The 23,451-nt window shown below is 32.5% G+C and overlaps 1 long non-coding RNA gene across 1 annotated transcript; it reads left to right on the forward strand.

Annotated features, from left to right (window-relative positions):
• The first annotated feature begins 385 nt into the window (after positions 1–385).
• Positions 386–4,399, forward strand: LOC130453176 (uncharacterized). Its single transcript, XR_008911023.1, has 2 exons — positions 386–524; positions 2,077–4,399. It is a non-coding gene; the product is annotated as an uncharacterized LOC130453176 (long non-coding RNA).
• The last annotated feature ends 19,052 nt before the right edge of the window (positions 4,400–23,451 follow it).

A 23,451-nucleotide genomic window follows, 5' to 3' on the forward strand; every position in this document is an offset into this window, starting at 1 on the left:
TACAAATTTACAAAAAATCATCGTTGTTGCGTTGCTTTCTAGTACTTATACGTATTCAAATTGTATTTCTAACGTTTGTTATTGCCCTGATTTCAAGCTGTAATTTCCACTTAGATAAAATGACATCCAGTTGGTAGAACGTCACGTCATTTTTGTGAATTATATGTCATCCTGCTAAAAATTCAACTCTCCAGTAATAAGCTAACATTAATTTTGGATTTTGTAGCTTATACACCCAGTATATCGATATTTTTATCTAAAAAGTTTTGTTAAATATGTCGATGTTAACTATACGAATAATTACAATTCTTAAAATGCCGACTTTTGGAATATTATTCATAACGATTATTTGATAGTTGACAGGACTTTTAGATTTTATACCTCCACCGTTTCTATTGAAGTTACTAACCTAGAAAACCGATATATAAACATATGATATTGATTAACTTAATAATATATCGAACTAGAGAACTATTTTTGGCAATGGGATCAATTATAGTCGATGATTTGAAGATTAAAAACAGGTATGGTTGATTGTGTTTATGTACATGGGAATATTGTCTTTGCATCTATTATATTATTCATTTTTCGTACAAAACTTTTCGTATATCATTTACATCACAACTACTTTCGACAAACTATTAGGAAATTGTTTGAATGATTGATGCCTTATTATTTTTTTGCATCAAAGACTTCTGTTTTCTGATTCTGCAATCATTATCTATAACTATTAATGACTAAATATTATATAATAGCTATTATCGTACCTTCTATTTTGTCTCATTAAAAAACAAATTACTTTAACCACCATATAAGGGTACCCCAGCAAAAAATATGAAACCTAACACCGTGTCATTTTCGAATTGGAAATTCATCTAAGATTACACACACACACACATACAAAAGATGGTGAATACAATAGTCCTAAAGGACTTTAATATATGTAACTCGATACATCCTGCGTATACGAGTGGAATTAGAAATATTAAATAATTAAATTTTAAATTTAAAATGTACGTTGTTTATAAGGGGCTCAATTAAATAAAAGATCTTTTATTTTACTCATTGTATGATAAAAAAAAATTTTTTTAAACTTAATTGTCATTCTCTTTCTTATAAAGGGCAGTAATTATTTATTTGACCTTTAGATTCGACATTTAGACATGAAAAATAATTAATAATACATTCAAAAGTAGTATAAATAAATATTATTATCAATTAATAAACAAAACACGTCTTGAACATTAAAATTCCATTTATAATGGGGTTTGTTATAATAAACGTGTTTTGGTGATATATGGGACAGACATCTCAATATTTGTAAAATAGATTTAGAATACATCATCATCAAATAACAAAAATACAAGGAAAATGCGGTTTTTATTGATAATTTTTCAATGAAAAATACGTTCAGCTCGAAAAGCATCTGCCATTGTAGTATAGGTAAAAACAGAATCAGGTCAAAGATCTTTCTTCTACGATCCAAGCTGTTCAAGTTTCTGGTCAATTATGCACGTAATCCGAGCTGTGAATGAGCGATCACGAGCTTCAAGAGAGCTCCAAGTTTTTGTGAAGCTACTCTACCTAATTAGGTCACGTGACTATGACAGGACATATTGATCCCGACCGAATACCGAGCTGCAAAGCCAAATTTCTTCGTAAAAACGGCAACCTCGCATACAACACCTTGGGGAATCCCCTTTTATGATTCCTTTAATAAAAGAATTGTCTTTGGCTAGAAATATTTAAATATTTGTTTAGTTTTGTAGTCAAATATACAAGAAAATATTGATTGTAATATCATAAAATGAATGATTTGATTGTTGATTCAACTTTTTAATTAACCCCTGTAGAACTTTCTTAAAGGAGCAGAACACCTTTATTGGTAATACAATACGTTTAAGCGGGTGGCCCTTTCATACGAAACAATTAAGTAAAAGTTTATTCTACATACAGGCATGGGAAAGTACACAAAATAATGGGGGCGGTTTTATAAAAAGTTAATGGTGATTGGTATTTTGATATGTTTTTTTTTGTTATTATTTGACTATTAATATTACTTCTTTTTTATTGCAGGATTCAAATCGAGAACATCCTCTTCATATTTCTTTTTCTCTGGAAAACATTAGATTGCAACGTTTTGTTGAACAAAAAAACTGAAAACAACGATACAAAGAATGCGTTGAAATCGTTTGTTGAGGTTGTAGGAATAAATTTAGAAAACTGGGGATTTGTTTACATCCCATTGTTCGAAAGTACTTTGGATTTGTTGCGTACTTGCTATTTAATGGACTTTAAGTAACTCGATATAAAAGGATTAATTGCATTCTCATTTTTGTGTACTAAATATCGAGAAGTAATATTTAGTTAAATTCTTTATTGAAAAATAAGTCTTGAAGGAAATTATAGATATATAAAAGAGATGAGACATTTAATAACAAAATAAACGAAGGATATAACAGGATAGAACTTCACGAGACACAATAATGAAGACAACTATAACTTGAGCATCAGATATAATGATGCTATTAAAAAAAAACTAATAAAATGTAAGAATATTGGAAAACAAGAAGAGGAGAATCCTGGGACACATTAAAATTCATGATTTACAAAATAAAGAACCAGATAAAAGAAGAAGACATAGTAAAGTACGTAAAAGCAAAGAAACTAAAGTGTTTTCCGCATATATAAAGAAAAAGCGACTTAAAAAACGGATACCAACAGAAAATGGACCAAACATAGTAAGACTTGAAAGTTCTGGAAGCTGCGAATTGGAAGGAAATAGTGGGATGCAGAAAAAAGCGATAAAAGTACACGTATAACAGTGATAAGTGAAAATTAAATTCATACTAATACATTATGTAAAACAGATCTGATACTCCTTTCAATTTTGATAGTTATTTAGACAAAAACTAATCTCAAATTTTATTTATTATCAAGCTAAAGGAAAGTGGTCGATGGGTAATTGCTTTTGGAGTCTGAAACAATCAGCTGAACTTCGTATTCTTTTGATCATAATCCAAGCCTATGACAACTCGGCAGATATTTTTCGATATGGTTGCCATTTCACATCCAGATTTGAAATAGGTGTTGAATCAGGATGGCGTGGAGGTCGACTTAATCATTTTTCCTGGAGATTAGCTTGCCAGGTTAAAGTTCAAGATCTATTGGACGTGTGTGATGCTGCTCCGTTCTGCTGGAACCAATTTTTTTTGTTTTGCAGTCGAATTAATATGTTGGTGTTTGTGTTTTAGAGCTTAATCTGAAAACAATAAGTTAATAAACGTTTATAAGCTCTCAGTCATCTGGTTTACTAAATCAAGCCTCTGGCTAGCACCCCGAGGATTCAATTATTACATTAATTGAAGCCTCTTTCTACGTTTTCCTTTTTAGACCGTTCTAGAAGATCTTGGTCGCTTGGATTTTTGTTTATAAAGATTTGTGCGATCTCTTCACTCTTCTCGGTCCATTTTCCAATCAGTTAAATATCTGGTGGACGATTTAAGTTACGTTTTTTACGCTCTACAGTCTCAAGAGACAAGCTACGTATTTATATATCTCAAATGCCCCTCCGAATTGCGCTCATTCAATAATCAATATAGAAGTATATTGCTCTGATGAGACGTAATAACTTTGAAACTAGTCAGTGGCTACAAAGCTATAAGTGAGGAAAAAAATTTTAATAATTTGAAAAGTTATACAACTACTTTTGGGACGTACTGTATATATGGTATGGTTGGGTTAGGTATGCCACAAAATTTCTTATCTAACAAGAGACAGAAAAGATGGGGGCTAGAAGAGGAATTACAGGGACAGAGAGATAATGCAAGAATGTGTTTGAGGGTGAAATCAGTGTCGTTTTAAGGGTTTGTCGAGCATATTTGGAATACTCATACCTCCCCTATTGTTACTTACTATTTTTATTACAACATTCTTTAAGACGTCTTTAATTTTTCTTAACAAAAAAGAGAAATAACAAAAGAAATAGCAGGAAATGTGTTTGTTTTCGTGAGCATTGTATAAAAGAGACCCTTTTTGATATATTAATATTCATAAAAGGAAAATCCCCCATACGGGGATTTTTATTCATCATTCATCCCTTCCGTACCTTTTTTCTTAATGAATATACCCCAAAAAAGAAACGACTCCCCTATCAATCAGTGATTAATACTGACTCGTCTAAAGGAGGTTCCTACTTTACCGGTGCGGTGTATATTAGATGGTCTGTTGTGAGTTACGGCTCGAAGGACCAAAAAATACCGTTCTAAACACTTGTAGCGAGTGGATTTTTTTATTTCGCTAGATCTCGTTACACCTTGCAGAAAATAATATTAATTTACATCGAGAAACTCGATATATCTCGAAACAATCGTGTAATATACACCGAGTTTCAAGAAAACGAGTTTTTTTCCAATCCTTTTCATTTATAAGATTAAATTCTGTTGTCTGCAATTGCTAATTGGTATTAAAAACAAAATAGAAAAGTCTGTGAGTTTAAAAAACTGTATGAAAATAGATTTAGACTCCTGTTGTACCGGTATTTGTCTGGACACGTGTTATGCGCGCTCTTTCTATGATTTACGATGATCCATGTTATAGTCTTGGCGCTCTAAATCAGTGGCGTGATTTAAATAGAAAAATTCTTTGGATTCAGTCATCCGTATGTTGGGTTAGTTTTTCTAGTTTTTTAGGACGCATGCTTTTAAATTTCAGCCTACTAGAATTCAATTCAAATTCTAAATACAAATATTATCGTCATTCATCATTATGTCGATCAATCTATTCACTTTTTCCCCATTATTTTCTGTTTTTTCATTATGTTTTCCCATCCACAATTTCTAGGATTCTGGTGTTTTCTTCAAATTGGTACCCCAGGTATATCTTGGTCTGCTTCTTCCATAGAGGTATAGAGGTTTCCTTCTCATGATGTGTTCTACCCAATTGAGTTTCTGTACTTTGATACACCTCATTATATTTTTGTTTTTTCTTCAATCTTTAAAGGATTATAGTCGTTGAAATAAAAATGGCAAAAAGAAATTTGGAAATCGTCTACATCTGATTCTTGGTCGTCTTCAGATGGTCTATTTGGTTTTTCCATAGCGGCGCAAGAAATTAAGATATACAGCGGTTTCTAGTGATCAAACGTTTCTGATTGATCCAAATCTTGTTGTATCTGGGCTTCCCTGGGGAGACAAGGCGAGACCAGGAAATCCGATACAGTTGGCAACCGTGGCCGGCTCCGCTTTGGTAAAATTTACTTCGGTTTACGTTACTTGTAATTTCCTGTACTATTTCTAGGTTATGCTGATTCTTGGCCGTCTTCAGATGGGCGATAATTTATACTTTTAAACGTTTCAAAGTTGCAACGAATTCAATAGCGTCGGTTTCAGTTTTCTGAAGAAGTCTATTTGGTTTTTCCATCGCGGCGCAAGAAATTAAAGATATACAGCGGTTTCTAGTGATCAAACGTTTCTGATTGATCCAAATCTTGTTGTATCTGGGCTTCCCTGGGGAGACAAGGCGAGACCAGGAAATCCGATACAGTTGGCAACCGTGGCCGGCTCCGCTTTGGTAAAATTTACTTCGGTTTACGTTACTTGTAATTTCCTGTACTATTTCTAGGTTATGCTGATTCTTGGCCGTCTTCAGATGGGCGATAATTTATACTTTTAAACGTTTCAAAGTTGCAACGAATTCAATAGCGTCGGTTTCAGTTTTCTGAAGAAGTCTATTTGGTTTTTCCATCGCGGCGCAAGAAATTAAAGATATACAGCTGATTGATCCAAATCTTGTTGTATCTGGGCTTCCCTGGGGAGACAATGCGGGACCAAGAAGACAGTTGGCAACCGTGACCGGCTCCGCTTTGATAAAATTCACTTCGGTTTACGTTAATTGTAATTTCTAGGTTATGAACATTCCCGAGCCCGGTAATTTGAACTGTAACGGCTTGTTTGTTCCCGAAACATATTTTTCGGTTCCACACGTAACTGTTTAGAACAACCGAATCAGTTTATCACATTCTTTTGTAATCATTCACCTTAGTATCGTGTTCTCTACATAAAAATATGATACTCGGTAATTTAAAACAGACGAAAAATTATACTTGACCTTTTTTTTTTCTATCTCGTTTAATATAATACTTGAAATACTTTTATGTGATACTAAGATGGATACCGGGAATTAAATATATAACAGATGGAAGTAATTCAAATATTATATCTTGCGGCATTCTTAAAAGCAATTGGAAATATATTTCTTTTCATGTTTAATGGATTAAAAGAGAGATGTAAGCTTTGACATATACCTCGAACGGAATACCGCATAGTCGAAGTTTTCTCGTAAAAAGGTAACGCCTAACTTTGAAAGGTACCGCGTTTCAGGGAAAGTTTTTTTCCTCTTCCTTTTTGGTGTCTATTCCAGGACATGTTTAGACATTCTGCTCTACGACATGCTTTGTACATGAGCATACCAAATTGGTTGTTTAGTTTTGATTAATTTTGAATGAATCACACTTCGAATTGCTTCCTCATTCGCCGTATAGTCCAGATCTGGTCCGATGATCTTAAAAAAACACTCGCCAGTAAGAAATTCAACTGAAATGAAGAAGCAATTGCTGAAACCGAAGCCTAATTTGATACTATAGACAAATCTTTCTAGAAGGAAAGTTATACAAACGTTGGATCATTTATTTTTGAAAAAAAAATGTGTTTTTCTTAGTTATGCACTTTTATTATTTTGTATATTTATCATTTTCGTCACAATATAGTACATTTTGAAGTGGTAACTACTAAAAATTTGCTTTAAGGTCCAGCTTTTCGTTGAACAAAATCCTCAACGAATACATTTTTATCTATAATACTTTGAGAATGTAGATTCGATTCTTGAACATTTCATCTTTTATATCAATAAAACCAGCATTTTTTGGTGATCTAGAACGTAGCAATGAACATAAAAGCCTTTGTGCAAATTTGAAAATGTTCTCGGAAATCGTTACTTTTAACTTCAAAGTCTAAAAGAGCGGCTTGGCATCAATTCAAGAGTTAATACCCATAGTAGAATCCAACAAGGGCGTAGCACGAAAAAAACATTTAATATTCGATAAAATAACACGTCAAATAATTTTTTATCTCAAAAACAATCATATAAATTTACTAATTGTGTTTAATTGTCAATATAAACTTCTTATTTGCTACAAAAATGTTGCGTACACTGTCATAATCATAGAATTAACATTAAAGATAGATAGAACGTTATTTACTATTGGAAGAGAGAGAAATAACCTTAGCTCAACACTATCTATCTCTCTCGACTCGTTTCTGATTCGTTTACCGTTTCCACCACTCCAAACTAAGACGCCATGGCGATCCAATCAGAATAGAGTAGAGAGAGATAGATTGTAGTGTAATTATCTACTTTCTCTTATTATTGACGGTTAATCAAATTCCTATACTTTAATTTCTCTATGTTTATTGATTCTATGGTTATAAATTCTTTTGAAAAATACTCTTCAGTAATTATATTATATTCATCGATTCATTTGAGAAATATTTGGAAAACAATTTTTATTCTAATTCGCTTTTGGAATTTGATTTATTTTAGTTTACATTCGTTATAAGATTATAGCCATTTTGTAAAAGGCGTCGCTTCCATTTTGTTATCACTGGTGAATCCATTCACCAGGATTTTTAAACAGCACTAGATACTTTTCAAACTAGAAACTCCACTGTCTTCTTCGTTTCCATGTTCTAAATTTGCTGAAGGAGAAACTGAAACCACGTTTTTATCTTTCATTGTCTCTGGCATTGGAATTTGAACTTCTAGATGAGACCCCTAACCTAACCTAACCTAACCTAACTTAAACAAATGAATTTTTATTTTATTTGTGTCTTTATCCAGTTATTTGTATGTTTGTTTTTTAGTTTTTTTACAAGTTTTTACCCACGAATTGTAAACAATTTTCTCTCTCCTGTGTTTTTTTAGATTTTGGAACAACTGCACCACTGTCTTTCTCAAAACTAGATCCACAGTTTTCCCAGATTTTCCTCTGTTTAAAATATTTGTTCCTCCATACTCCCCGTTGCATTTTCTCCTTTCCTAAGTAAGACTTTAAAGTATAAGTCAAGTAGAGACGTGAGACAATCGGATTTAAATCCACTTAACGGCTTAAAATTTCGGCGGTTGCGGAATAGCCGCTAAAGCGGCAAAATGTGTATCGAGTATTCAGTGGGGATGTGTTAATTTTTCGAAAAGCGAGGGTGTAAATTTATGTACATTGATTATTCGAATTAAATTACACAGAATTTGGTGAGTTCGATCTATTTGTGCAATTGATCCTCAACTGTCAATTAGCTTTTAAAGTCCAAACATCACCTGGTGCTTTCTTAAAAAGCCAATGGAGGGTTAAAGGACGCAAGGTGTGCAAAAGAGCATCAGCTTTTTGTCGAAACTGCCGGTTTCTTTCTACTACACATTCGTGTGATGTTATTGAAAGGAGTTTACTACATTTTATCAACAGTTTTTAACAAAAGAAAACGAGTGCAATTTGACAAAGTATGTTTTAAATAGGGGTGTATACTATTTACACTAAAGGGGAAATTCGAAACTATTATTTGATACCACGAGGGCTGCTACTTAAGTTCTGAGATGTGGCAACAGCGTGTGAATATGTTGATCAATTCGCTTCGACTTTTGTCATGCGGCTGTTAATTCTACAGACACTTGTTTTCGAACAGAATCGATTAAAAGGTTTTTCATTTGAACAGGTTTGGTAAAATATCTTTATAAGCAGATTTAGAAAGATTTGTCCAAACTTTTTGATATATTTCAAATGGTATAACGATTTTCTTTTAACTAATATTCTCCTTGGACATTGTGAATGTTTCTGAGTCACTTATTAACCCCTAAAGAATATTTCCTGATAATTATGATGATTTCTAATCTATTCGTCAATATTAGAATGATTATTTGGTTATTTTTAATACATGAATTCTAAAATTCGTACGAAAAATTACCTGACGTGATTTTTTTTACTGAATTATGACGATACGGTCTAAAATAATATTTTTTATCTTGTGTAAATATCCACCGAGGATGTATATGTAAAAAAAACATAAAATTATGTACCTGTTTCACACCAAGTTTGCTTAGATAGTCGTTTAACGCGTAAATTTGCTTTCTCAAGATGTAACGGAAGCTTTATGTTCAGTTTCAGTCAACTACATGGTGTCAGTTTACGTAGATTCTTTCTAATGGTAATCTAAGTATAAAACGTGTGATTAAATTTGACCTGGAACAAGTTTGTCCATGACTCGAGGAATTTTCATCAAATCTCGTCGCTTATTATAACGAAAAACTACAATTTTCAATACTTTTAATAGCTATAAACATTTACATTGCTATTAGAATTATTTTCGAGCAAAAACTTTCGATAATTGATTACAAATCTTTATTAGAGTATTTCAGAGAAGCCAAGAACCGTAAATAATCATCATCATCACTAATCTTCATTACATCTTTGCAAGATACAATTATTATGAGGGGTATATTAGTAAACGCTACGCCACTGACTAAAATGAAATTTCGCAAACAACCCCGTATATATAATTGACCAAGCAAGCTAAAATCATAAAGAAAATGTCATATTGACATTACATAGTTCGTTCAAAATTTCACTCACAAATTTACAGTCACAAATTCCGATTAAATCCATTGAGTATGTGTACAAATTTTTCGTCGTTATCTGGATTGAAACGGGGTCTAACGAGTATCGATTCGAGCAGAAGATTCGTGTCGACTTTGAAAATATGTAGACCGTGCAAGAGAAGAATAAATGACGCGAATAAAAAAAAATGTAAACCAAGATATGTCCCTCCAAATGAAGTACCTTATCTACCGAGGAAAGAAATAAACAGAGCCATAGCAGCGGCTAGAAGATTCAGACCGTTGGGTACTTTTAAAGTCGATCACTACTGATTCCAGACAAGTCGAAATACGTTATTCCAAATGTGCATCGAATAAATATCCATTTAAAAAAGTTATGTGTTGTTTATCGAGATCCCTTAATGATTTAACTTGACAATTTTTGACATTTCTTGGCTTGTACGTAAGTAATTACTCAAGAAGGATTCTACCTCAGCTTGGCTTTCGAATCGTAGTCTGTCAAAGGCCTTTTTTAATGCACCGAATGAATAATTTCGCGTTGCGTGTGTGAATTTCTAGTTAAAATTCAGAAATCTTGACATCTAACTGATTGAATTTTTACTGCTAGCTACGCTGGTGCCAAATTCTTCAAACATATCGCGTACAGTACTAAGTTGGTCTTTTCGGAAAGCGATCACCACCTAAATTCCACTTTTAGAGACTGGTAACCAAAGAGCTGCGTCGGCTTTATCGATTTTGTTCAATATTCTGGCTTCATATCATTTTTTTAGATCATTTTTAATCAATAAACCTAACCTAACCTTCTCAGAATCGTATGGAAAATCTACTTCGCTTTTGACGAATTTAAACAGGATTTTCTGCTACAAACTCTAGTCCATTTTGTCTTGAGATGAACTAATGTAGAGTTTCGAAGATATTTCGGGTTATATAATCGCCAAATTCCTAGTCAAAAATGTCCAAATAGTGTGTATTAGATGATGAGGTTATGTTAGGTTAGAATCGCCAAATTTCTAGGTTATGTTAGGTTAGATTATTTGTTTGTGTTTGTATGGAGTTGCCTCGTAGATATTTACGTTAAAATTTGACACAAAGCGAAGATAATATCTGGGAAAGAATCGAAATTTCCAGTAGACTGATTAATTTCACAAAATTGTTTCCGTGGAATTCTTCGAAGGTGTAATTGAAACGTAGCTCAAAGATACGCCAAATCTCTTTATTGTCATCAATTGAAATTCGATCCGGGGAATTAAACTATGTTAGAAAATGTCTCGAAATTTAATTACTACCAATAGAAATCTTACGGTATAAAATACCGAACGGAAGACTTATATTTGATTTTAGTGAGTTTTCCTTTCGATTTTCGTTGCATTCAGCGTTTTAATTGAATTTATCCTCATTGTGTTGGTTGTGATCAAACTGAATCGCCTTTGAACGGAAGGCAAAATCTTTTAGAGAACTTTCGAATAAGCAAAATCAATATTAGATAGATTTATTTTAATTTCTCATCGAAATCATCCACTTCTGGCAATCTCTTAGATATTTTTTTGAGACAACGGGCCATAGAGAAGAAAAAAAGAATTTTTTTGGTCGCTTTTTAAACATAAATTTGATTCATGATAATTAGTTTTTGTCAGTCAAACAATGAAGTCCAAAGAATCGATTTCTGTTGGTTGTTATATAAAGAGGGACTTTTCCAACGACTTGTTTTTTGTAATCCCACTTGTATATCCTGTTTTTTAACTTCATCTATAACTATACGTTGGTTAAAACTTATATTTGAATGTAAGTTTAGACCAACGCGACGTCTAACCCCGTCATGTGTACGAGGCCTTAGAATCAAACATTCTCATTCGTTGAGATGTCAAATCTTCATCTAAAAGTGTAGAAATGACCTTTCCAAAATATGGAAAACGGACATTTTCATATATATTATAGTCCTAGAGTCTAAATCACAAGTTCCAGCCTTGTTTTTCTCATAAAATGAAGCTTGTTCTATCATTTAGTTTACTTTTTAGTTGTTTCCTATCTTTTGAATCGTCGTTCCGTATAATTGTGGTCGAAGAAAACGATACAAAATTCGTTGGAATCGACGTTACCGTTATTGGATGATTTTTCGATCGTTTTTACCCCATTTTGTTCAATGTAATCTATTGTAAACGTTGTGTGAGTTTAATGAAACCAATATCTGTTTATATTAATTATCTTTCGTTATTAAAAGTAATATGGATCATTATTTTTTTGATACTAATAAATCACCGTTTGTTTTCGACGGTTGTTTCTAACGTTATTTGTCACGTATCGCCTCATCATCATTGAGATAGCATCTCCTGGCATAATTCCGGTTTCCTAAATGATGTTGCTGAAAATCAGGAAGCTACTCCATTACGAATGATAGATGCCATCCATCTATTATGCGATGGCTTTCGCTTTTTGGGTAGACGAACCCCATCACCATCAGTCGTCATGGCCTTGGATATATTTTCTACTAATCGCCCTAAAGAGGAGGAACGCTTTTAAGGGTAGTTTATAATTGGTTATTTTTCTTGATTTCCCGTTATGTTCGGAACAATCAATCGTTGACAGATGTCAAAAATCACATGTTTTTGTTATACAAGTACTACAATTATTATTGGAAATGTTGGAGACATTTTATATTTATCCAAAAGAGTAATGGGTGCGAGGAATTATTTTTACATGCCAGAAATGTAAAAAATTTTCTGTTGTAACCGAAAACCAAGTTTCAAATTATCATCACACACGTCCAATACGTCTTTGGCAAGATTTTTCCTGGTTATCCAATCTCCAAGGAGTCAGACAATCACATAATCCAGATTCGACTCCTATATACTCATATTTTAAATCCAAAGATTTCTTTCATAAGAAATAAGAAATTAAATAAAATGTTTTTATATATATATAAACTTTCTTTTGGGATACCTCGTATTTATAGTGTTTTTATACCGATTACTGGAAAAATATTAAACCTTGGCATCGCTGTACATCTGTCATATGTTACTAACAACACTTTTCCACAGAATTACGAGTATAATTATTAGACATCTGTCAATTGTACATAAAAAAAAGAAGAAGTAGTAGTTCTATGTTACTTAATAGACGTTATTTTAAAAATTCGTCAATAAATCGTCGAATGCGTCAGATATCTAGCAATGAAAACTCGAATTTCCCGCTATTTCTCCCAATTACTATACTACGAAGCCACTAATAAAGCAAATAATTGTTTTAATCACGTGTCAAAGTAAATATAAAGCAGCGGGAGCAAATTACAATGGCGAATGCAGACGTCGAGATGAAGAGTAATTTTGGGGACAGTAACAATTATAAATCAGTAGCGTATCGAATTGGACTAAGCATTTTAGTAGTTTTACCGATATAATTCATACATGTTTATCAAAAAATATATTTCTACGTATCCGCTAAAATCCGAATTTTCTACATCGGAACGATCATAAATTATCAACCGAACAAAACGAATTCTTTGTTTACGTCGAAATTTTCAGAAGATTGCAGGAATATCATCAAAAGGCGACACAAAGTTGTAATTATGTCATATTTTAGGGCGTGTTGTGGAGTTTGTCCCCAAACGGAAAGCTATCTCCTCATTACTACGATGTTTTCGATGAAATTTCACAGAGGCGGACTCGCTGATCAATAATACTCAAAAGTTGAGCGAGCAGAGATGTGTGTATAAATGTCGAAAAGTTTTTCGTCGTCAATAATACTTCAATATAGCCACGAAGTAGTTTTTTTCTCGGGAAATAGCTTTCTTGTAACACACAGTACATACACACTTTGAAAATGACATGTCACTACGAGCAGACAATTTTCCATCGCTCTATTTAATAGTTTTAAGATAGAGGGTTGTTTGTTCTAGTTAGCCCTTATTAATATTAGTAAGGAAATAAACTCTTGGACAAAATTAGCGCGCCGTTCATATTTTTCTCTATATTCTTTATTTTTTGATAAGTTTCTGTACGTCAAGTAGGCCGTAGACCTTATTTGACTTTTGACAGTTCGTCTGACAGTACCAAACTTCATTATCGACTGAAACTGTGTTAACATTTTCTTTAAAAAATGCTGATTGAATCAAAGTTTCTGTTAGAAGCGAGCCGTTTTTATTACTTGCATGTTTGGAGGTTTATAATTTGTCAGTGAAGGATATTCAATGCGGTTTGTTGGGGAGACATCATTCCAGCATCAATCGCGACATAATAAAACGGGTTCGTACCATCGAAGATTAGGACAAAGGCCGAAAACGTCGCACCAATCAAATTGATGATCGTTTCTTAAGATAACGTGCTCTTAGAAACAGGAAAGTCACCAGGAATCAGCTTAAAACGATTATAAGGCGTTTACATGAAGCAGGGTTAATCAAACTTCTGCTTACCAGAAAAAACAATTAGTTCAGAGATTAAATTTTGTAAGACTACATCTGAATTGGATCATCAATGATTTGAAACGATGAAAATTGAGTTAGACTTCAAGCTCCAGATGGACTTATCTGGCGAAGGCAAGGAAAAAAGTTTGCCAGCTGTAATATCTCTTCTAAAGTGTTTTGAGGCCTACGAATGTCCAATATTACAACATTATTGTCGAGCATGTAATGCCTTTTGCTCAGTTTTTTTGGCCCAAAAGTCCGGATGTGAATCTTATAGAACATCTATGGGACTATCTCAAAAAGGGGATTCGAGGCTATAGTCCGATATTGAATAATGAAGGATACCGCCACGCATGAATTTAGGATAAGAATTAGGATTGACCCATATGCATTTATTCTTTTTTACTGACAACTTATTTATGCGTTTCCAACAAAAACAAACTTTTATGGAAAAAATAAAGCAAATTAAGGTTATGTTAAAGTCATATTCGACTAATTTGGAGGTACACTTGAATTAAAACGTTGGTGGGATCAGCTTGATGGAAGATGAAGTGTCAAAAACCTACGACAACCAGTGATACCACCAAAATCACTTTAAACCAAAAGTACATTGAAATGAACATTTTCCAAGCCTCGTTGACGCAGTTTGAGGATAGTTAGTTGTCTATTTATAACTTTAAATGAAATCTGGATCCACCATAACACTTTTGAAACGAAAAATGCCTGGAAAAATGCAAAGCCGATTTCATGGGTCGGAGAAGTCTTATTGGGATTGTGTTAACCAAAAAGATAAAGCAGAATAGAAGACATAAAAACCTATCGTTTTCACCAGATCTGTTCCAGCACATTTTTTATGTTTCATAACCTCAAACTATTACTTGTAAGTTTTGATATAATACGGACAATTTAAAGAATCGAACAACACGCAAGCGCTACAATAACTTGTCATATCTAACGATTTCTGTCAATCACAAAACGAAAAGTTTTTAGAACGTGATGTGTCTCTAAGAAAAACAGTGTAGCCGTTGTCTTCGTTTGTATGGGGATCTGTTTTTTGTTTTCCTCTAAAAATCAAAATGGATTGTTGGGAAACTTGACACGAAATTTGATAAAACTGCAACTGAAACTTTTAATTTATTAAAACAAGCGTTTGGCAATGAATGTTTTTCGTGTCTGCGTGTTTTTGAGTGGCCGTTCGGATAACCTTTCCGCGACAAAACCCAATGAAAATATTGAAAAAGTTCTGCGAAAAGTTTGTGGTCTTATTTCTAGCCAAGTCCACTGGTCCACCCAACTTATTCACCCGATCTTGCACCGCGTAACTTCTACCTCTTTACTAAGATGAAATCTGTATTGAAAGGATCAAAGAAAAAGTCTTCTTGCGCAGGATTAGTGGAGGGATGATAATAAATAATAATCACACCTTATAACATTTAAATATTGGGTTTTTTCTTTGTAAAGTTTCTACATAAAAAGTCCAGTCCTTGAAATGTCGGATTGAAATACCGCAATTAAGCTTGTATAGAATAGAGAAAGAAAAGAAGGGGGAGGAAAAGCGCCTATGAGACAGGATTTCCCGCGACTCGAGTGATTTTTCGCTATAGTAGCATTCTTTGAAGGCTTTTCCCGCGCTGGACGAAACTCCAGAAGGAAATAGGGCGGAGGAAGGGGATGATTCTCCTCAAGGGAATATAACAATTATGTTTGCGTCGTTAGACATAAGAATCCCGCGTATAAAATATACAGTATGATCGATTTTTAACTTGTTGTATACATAAAACAAGAAACATTGCAAAAACAATTGAATAATGACTATTATTCTGATCTACATTGCATAAACCACCCCATAAATCGAAATCTGGAATGGATAATACGAGGTTTGATCAAAAAATTTATTTTCTTCAATGTACTGAACTTGATTAGTACTTATAGAAACTTTTTAGTTATTTTTATATGTTTGCAGCATGTTTTTGTTTGAATTAATAGTCCTGAAATGAGTTCTGATCACTTTATGGTCTCCCAATTGATGAAAATAATCCTGATACTACGTTTTGAGAGGTATATGATTTTAAAATGGCGAAGTGACATACTATAAATGAATTTTTAAAGTTTCTTGGACTTAACGTAAACGAATTATTATATTCAGAACAAAGAATGATGTATAAAGATGAAAAATCTTTAGTTAGAGCTGGAAAAACCAAAAAAACGGGTCAAATAAACAACCCTTTATCAACAACCCTTATAACACTCTAGTGAAGTATATTTCGACCCTCCCACGTAGTTTTAATTATCAAAATAAACATTTATGAATGAGAAATAATCGAAAATGTTTGTTTGTACATTTTTTCTATTAATCGAATTAAGAAAAACTATTTTTTATAACTTATTACCATGTTTGATATGAGAAAGTTGATATTTAGACATTTTCGCTTGTAGCGGATGAAAATTAATTTAATCGAACCGAAATTTAGAAAAAGAAATATTCAGAAATTGATATCGAATGCCATATTATTGTGTGTTGGTACGCCAATGTGTGGAAACTAATCTTTCCGCAACACAAAGCAGCCTCTTCGTGGGGATCTTTTTTCCGATTCTTTCATTGAATAGAGGGGTAACTTCTTGCTTCTCAGCTTATTGTGATGTGGTAAAGATTAGCCAAGGACTAATATTAGAGACTTTTGTCGACGTAACAGTGAAAAAGAACAGACATCGCCGATATTTTCGATTGCAATAGCAATGGATCGAAACCAAAAGTCAAAATAAAACAAATTTACCTTAAACATGATCAAAATCATCGAAATAATTCCGTAAAACTAATAAATTAATCAATAGATCATGGAAAAATTGCTACAATCAAGATTCAACTGAAGGTTAACTCTTCAATCTCTGAAGACGATAACTTGGTTATCGAAACGCGCGTCAAACATTATAATTGTAAGTGCTGGCTTAAACAGTGTATTCCTAACTATTTTGATAATTGAAATTGTGCCGTGGTTCGTTCCAAACTAAGTTTGAGGACATGATGAAGCTTCTTGATCTGATATAAACCATGCACGAGCTTTCTCCATTCGAAACCATCGCCTTCCGCACACAGTTTTCTTCTCAATATTTTCGACGAAGCATCAGTTCAAGAAAGAACTTAAACTTCATTTATCATACAGTCCAGATTTGACACCAAATGATTATTTTCTGTTTCCGGAGTTGGGGAGATACTCATGCATATGGTTGATTCTTATAAAATCTAATTTTTTTTTAGATAAATCTCCTTCGAACGTGGATGAATTTGGTGAAATAAAATTAATCTATTCATTTCCATTCGCTTCTAACTAAAGTCATCCTGGATTTATTAATTCATCCCAGATTATCTGTCTAAGTTTAATTTGGAGTATGAGACGCACATGTTTGAGAATAATTAAAATGGGTTAAATAGCTTTGTTAATTAAAAAATAATGAGCGTCGTCAGAGGGCAAAGCAAGCACTTGAAATCAGATCAGAATCTAGCCTATTGTGAAAATTTAATTTTGTATTATCTTTATAACTTTGTTTTCTCTAATATACTGTTTACATTGCTTTTGAAAGTTGTGCTTTCTTACATCTTCTTCAGTTGTTTTAATTCCATTTGCATCCAGATCTTAATCTCGACCAAAGCGATAGTTAATCAGTGCCAAAAAAACCCCAAACACGAAATCTTGAAGCTAAATCTGCTCATCATCATATTACAACAAGCCCAGAGTCAGCGAGAAGTTACCAGTGCGCTCAAGATGAGTCAGTCTGTAATTTGTAGGATTTACCATCGTTATCAAGAGAGATCGAAGAAAAAGTAGCCCCTCCGAGAGAGTCCTCACTGGTGTTTAAGTCCAACAAGAGCTCAGAGAAACGCGAGGAGTTGCTGTGAGTGGCGAGAAAGTCAGAAGAAGACTTAAAGCATCTAATTTTGAGTCTAAAAGCTAGTTACTGACCCCAAATTAATTCCGGATTACCAAACAGGTCTTATCTTTATAACTTTACTTACCAAAAGTCCAACAAGAGCTCAGAGAAACGCGAGGAATCGCTGTGAGTGGCGAAACAGTCAGAAGAAGACTTAAAGCATCTAATTTTGAGTCTAAAAGCTAGTTACTGACCCCAAATTAATTCCGGATTACCAAACAGGTCTTATCTTTATAACTTTACTTACCAAAAGTCCAACAAGAGCTCAGAGAAACGCGAGGAATCGCTGTGAGTGGCGAAACAGTCAGAAGAAGACTTAAAGCATCTAATTTTGAGTCTAAAAGCTAGTTACTGACCCCAAATTAATTCCGGATTACCAAACAGGTCTTATCTTTATAACTTTACTTACCAAAAGTCCAACAAGAGCTCAGAGAAACGCGAGGAATCGCTGTGAGTGGCGAAACAGTCAGAAGAAGACTTAAAGCATCTAATTTTGAGTCTAAAAGCTAGTTACTGACCCCAAATTAATTCCGGATTACCAAACAGGTCTTATCTTTATAACTTTACTTACCAAAAGTCCAACAAGAGCTCAGAGAAACGCGAGGAATCGCTGTGAGTGGCGAAACAGTCAGAAGAAGACTTAAAGCATCTAATTTTGAGTCTAAAAGCTAGTTACTGACCCCAAATTAATTCCGGATTACCAAACAGGTCTTATCTTTATAACTTTGCTTACCAAAAGTCCAACAAGAGCTCAGAGAAACGCGAGGAGTCGCTGTGAGTGGCGAAACAGTCAGAAGAAGACTTAAAGCGTCTAACCTTCGACTAAAGCGACATGTCGCAATCGTTAGTCGAACTTAAACTAGGGATAAAGCTGCACAACAAGCTCAGAGTCAGCGAGAAATTGCCAGTGCGTTCAAGATGAGTCAGTCTGCGATTTGTAGGGTTTACCGTCGTTTCCAAGAAACATCGAGCATCCGAGAGAGATGATCGATTTAGATAGGGTCCTCACTGGTGTTCAAATCCAACAAGAGCTCAGAGTAACGCGAGAAACAGTCAGAAGAAGACTAATCTTGAGCCTAAAAGCTAGTTACTGGTTCCAAATTAACCCCAGCCTAACAAACACGTCTCTGATTTGCCAAAGAACCCTTTAATTGGACTGATAAACAATGGGGATCCGTTCTTTTGTTAGTCTAAAGCATTCGCAAGAAAACAGGATTATCCAGCGCATAGACCTGACTTAAATCCTATGGAATTTTTTCTTTACCAAAGCTCAGTAACAACTCATTACAATGCTAAGACGAAAGGCTTTTTTGAGATGCTGAAAAACGAGAAAACGTTGCAAGACGAGTCGATTTTTTTGCTCAAGATTGTATATTTAAATATCTCCACGATATTATTTTATTATCAACTTTCTCTAAGCTCTTCTATTCAATTTATCTCAAACTACTTGGTTTTAATCTTTTTAATTAATTGTTCGCTATCCCTTCGAGCTAATCCAGCTCTGTATTGTAAATTCAGTAAAATCCGTCACAGAAATAGTTAATTTGAAGCATAAAAGGAAGAATTAGTACAGTCCGACGACTTTGCAACTTGATTTCCAAAGGGAATTAGCTTTTCAATTATACTTTGAAGAACTTTATAAATACCAGTACCAGCGACGATCTCCTTAGAAATCAAGAATCAAACGATTATCTATGTTTATGTAAGATTATTTCGAAAATTCAAACTTGAAACATTTTGTTTGAAATATTTCTTTACTTACTTTCGACAAATTATAAAAATTGAATTCCTTTTAATAACAGTACTGAATCTACAATTAATTATCTAGTGATAGATCCATCTCGGTTGTCAATTGTTTTGACTTGTATCTAGATAAGTCATCTCTAGTGGGCATTGACATGATGTATTACCAGACACGTCTACCTTCTGTAACTACATCGAATCGGCAATCGGCATGTCCACTCTGCCGCTGCACCCACTCATTCAATCAAATATTACATAACTATGTTTGCTAATGGACATCTGAATCTAGTTAAATTGGACAGCGCGACGAGTAGGCTTTAATACGCTTTCTAATAATTATATGTCATTTGAATGAAAAACAAAAATACGATGCCGATGCATTTGTTATACAAGTGTTGCTACTAAATTTTAAGATATGGCAACACTGATGTCGATATGTCAAATCTGACATTGACATCTTGAAGTTTGACATTTTTAATGGTTAAAGTATACAGATGATGATATACCGTGTGATTGCATAAATATTTGGTTGTCAAAAATATTTGTATAATTTGGAAATTAAACAACCATCGACTGTATGGGTTTTTCAAGACGAGCCAAATCTAACAAAAGCTGTTTCCGTACAGATCATTTAGGGCAAGTGATTGCTTTAAATTGTACTTAATGCACTCCAACAGATCTGGATTTACCACAAATTGAAATAAAACTGAAGGTTTTCAAGTTCCAATATGGAAAATCTTGTAATTTTCCATTTTTACCAACGGGAGAAAGACTATTTTTCAACAACGGAATTTTTATAAATAATTTTTATACATATCAATGAGAGCAAGATATTTTGATTAAGTATCAATGTACTGATTCTCTATTTTTAGTTATTTTGTGATGAAAATAAGCCTGGAGATACTAATTATAAGGTTAATATGTTAAAAACAGGACTTCTATGGAATATATATCTTGATCGTATTCGTAATCTAGTCAAACGTCTGTTCGAAATGATATATTATCTTCTCTATTCCACTAATGGACGTTTCCAGATTTAAAAAGTATTTTCTCAAAGCAAACACATCTTATAAATCACCTCGATGTCTCTCGTAAATATCGTACAAGTTTTGAGTAGCAATTCTCATTTAAAATATTTAGAACGAACGTATTAGTTTCCGGATGAAGTGTATAAGTTGTTGGAAAATCTAATTTTCATGAATTTTCCCGAAATTTCCGCCTATAATAATTTTCGATATAGTTTTTAAGCTTCTCGTATGAAAAAAGTACGGAAATTTGGTAAAATCTACCCTTTTGAAACTTGAATTTGTTTATTACAATTCTGTAATTTCGAAAATAAATCAATATATCGAATGGTTTCGGAAATATTTGATTGTATATACAAGCATGTCAAATTTCTTTTTAAATTTTTGGATTTTTTGACATAACAGTTAAATATACACCTTTTTTACGAAAGTATGTCAAAAACCATGTATTTTGGTCAAAAAAATCCAAAAATCATATTAAATTCACTTTTTCACATGATTTAATAATCGATTCATGTCAAAAATAAATCGATATATCGAACGGTTTCGGAAATATTTGATTTTATATACAAGCATGTCAAATTTCTTTTGAAATTTTTGGATTTTTTGACATAACAGTTGAATATACACCTTTTTTACGAAAGTATGTCAAAAACCATGTATTTTGGTCAAAAAAATCCAAAAATCATATTAAATTCACTTTTTCACATGATTTAATAATCGATTCATGTCAAAAATAAATCGATATATCGAATGGTTTCGGAAATATTTAATTTTATATACAAGCATGTCAAATTTCTTTTGAAATTTTTGGATTTTTTGACATAACAGTTAAATATACACTTTTTTTACGAAAGTATGTCAAAAACCATGTATTTTGGTCAAAAAAATCCAAAAATCATATTAAATTCACTTTTTCACATGATTTAATAATCGATTCATGTCAAAAATAAATCGATATATCGAACGGTTTCGGAAATATTTGATTTTATATACAAGCATGTCAAATTTCTTTTGAAATTTTTGGATTTTTTGACATAACAGTTGAATATACACCTTTTTTACGAAAGTATGTCAAAAACCATGTATTTTGGTCAAAAAAATCCGAAAATCATATTAAATTCACTTTTTCACATGATTTAATAATCGATTCATGTCAAAAATAAATCGATATATCGAATGGTTTCGGAAATATTTAATTTTATATACAAGCATGTCAAATTTCTTTTGAAATTTTTGGATTTTTTGACATAACAGTTAAATATACACCTTTTTTACGAAAGTATGTCAAAAACCATGTATTTTGGTCAAAAAAATCCAAAAATCATATTAAATTCACTTTTTCACATGATTTAATAATCGATTCATGTCAAAAATAAATCGATATATCGAACGGTTTCGGAAATATTTGATTTTATATACAAGCATGTCAAATTTCTTTTGAAATTTTTGGATTTTTTGACATAACAATTAAATATACACCTTTTTGACGGAAGTATGTCAAAAACCATGTATTTTGGTCAAAAAAATCCAAAAATCATATTAAATTCACTTTTTCAAATGATTTAATAATCGATTCATGTCAAAAATAAATCGATATATCGAATGGTTTCGGAAATATTTAATTTTATATACAAGCATGTCAAATTTCTTTTGAAATTTTTGGATTTTTTGACATAACAGTTGAATATACACCTTTTTGACGGAAGTATGTCAAAAACCATGTATTTTGGTCAAAAAAATCCAAAAATCATATTTAATTCCGGATCAAATGGATAGTTTTCAGAAAAATTTCAATTTTCATGAACTTTGAACTATGAATTTAAATACTATTATTTTTCAAAAAACAATATACTTCATTCATATTTAACCCTGTATATTTCTAACGAATATCAACCTGAAGGAATCCAACATTAAAAATCACTTCGACACACGATTTATCAATCGATTCATGTCAAAAATAAATCGATATCTCAAACGGTTTCCGAAATATGGAATTTTATATACAAGCATATCAAATTTATTTTTAAATTTTTGGATTTTTTGACATAACAGTTGAAAATACATCTTTATAGCTAAAGTATGCAAAAAACCGAAGAATATTAAGTATTTATGACCGACAAATTTTGAAAACTATTTTTAACTGTTTTTAAATATTTTTAGCTATTTTTAGCTTTTTCTAGAAACTTAAGCTATTTTCAGGAATTTTGAGCTCTTTTTAGCTATTTCTAAAACTATTTTTAGCTATGTTTAGCAATTTTCCAGCTATTTAAGCTATTTTGAGGTATTTTGAGCTCTTTTTAGCTATTTTAAAATATTTTTAGCTATGTTTAGCGATTTTCCAGCTATTTAACTATTTTCAGGTATTTTGAGCTGTTTTTAGCTATTTTGAAAACTATTTTTAACTATTTTCAAATATTTTTAGCTATTTTCTAGATATTTAAACTATTTTCAGGTATTTTGAGCTATTTTTAGCTATTTTTAAAACTATTTTTAACTATTTTTAGCTATGTTTAGCAATTTTCCAGCTATTTAACTATTTTCAGGTATTTTGAGCTTTTTTTAGCTATTTTGAAAACTATTTTTAACTATTTTCAAATATTTTTAGCTATTTTTAGCTTTTTTCTAGAAACTTAAGCTATTTTCAGGAATTTTGAGCTCTTTTTAAGTCGCTATAGATGTTAACAAAAGGGCTGTTGT

The sequence above is a fragment of the Diorhabda sublineata genome, chromosome 2, assembly GCF_026230105.1.
Source record: "Diorhabda sublineata isolate icDioSubl1.1 chromosome 2, icDioSubl1.1, whole genome shotgun sequence".
Taxonomy (NCBI): domain Eukaryota; kingdom Metazoa; phylum Arthropoda; class Insecta; order Coleoptera; family Chrysomelidae; genus Diorhabda; species Diorhabda sublineata.